This window comes from Penaeus monodon, chromosome 30, assembly GCF_015228065.2.
Source record: "Penaeus monodon isolate SGIC_2016 chromosome 30, NSTDA_Pmon_1, whole genome shotgun sequence".
Lineage (NCBI taxonomy): Eukaryota > Metazoa > Arthropoda > Malacostraca > Decapoda > Penaeidae > Penaeus > Penaeus monodon.
Genome location: NC_051415.1, coordinates 15,029,353 through 15,030,383, shown reverse-complemented (window position 1 = coordinate 15,030,383; position 1,031 = coordinate 15,029,353). Strand labels below are relative to the sequence as shown.

Sequence of the window (1,031 nt, the reverse complement as noted above, 5' to 3'; positions counted from 1 at the left end):
TGCATATCCATGACTTATGTCCATGATAAAAAATATGAAATACTGTCTATTGTTATTTGGTCTAAAACTTGTGAAGTTAAAATTTTTATTGCATGAATAAGGGATAACTGCTCTTCAAACATAGGGCCCCTTCAAACATCAGTATAGACATGGTAAAATCTGATAGGAAATTTCACCAAAAATCTATGTTTACCCTCTGTCTGTCCAAGCAATTATTATCTACAAAAAAAACCCAAAAGAGTCTGTTTAGTAAAATCTATCCACATTTAAGCTTAATACTGTCAGAGCATTCTACATCAACAGTATCTTCATTATCACAATTACAGTATATCTATTATGATTATAAATACATTTACTAAAGTACACATTTTGTTAGACAGTTCTTGTTTTACATTACTTTAAGATGACAATACTTTTTCATGCAAGATTAGAATTAGACATCTATGACCTTAGTAGTATTAGGGTATCATAAAAATATTTACCCAATATCCAGGATTTTATCTAATCTAATGGCTAGCAATGAATGTATTGCACTTAATCTACTTATGAATAGATGATTCCTGTGCTGTGGACAATTTGATGCATATATATATTTAATTTTAATCAATCCTAAATCCCTGAATTTCTTCTCTCTGATATTTCCAATTTCCAATAGGATAGAAGAGTTTGAGGGAAATCTTCAGTCTCAAAAGAATTGAATCTTCAAAGTCCTATTCTCCATGACTGTAGCAAGCCTGTCAAAAACCTGAAGGGATTCTTCCTGAATTTTTCATTATTGTGAATGAGATGTACAGTTTGTAGTATCTTCTAATGTTTCTATTATTGTTTGGCAAATTTCCTTCAGCCACACACATAATATATATCATCCCCCTTACCCTCATTACCCTTGGCAGTCCTCCTCTGCCTGCAAAATAATAATTCTGGTGTTGTATAGCAAATTTCATCCAGTTCAACCCACAGTCTTTATTTCCTTCTATATTCAAAATTTCACATACCATACTATTATATATCATAGGGTGGCCTTCTCTTTT

General features: G+C 31.5%; 1 protein-coding gene across 1 annotated transcript in view; it reads right to left on the bottom strand.

Moving 5' to 3' along the window:
- Positions 1-1,031, bottom strand: part of LOC119592546 (kelch domain-containing protein 2-like) — a gene marked incomplete in the record, with an annotated part of 55,639 nt that overhangs the window by 8,855 nt on the left and 45,753 nt on the right.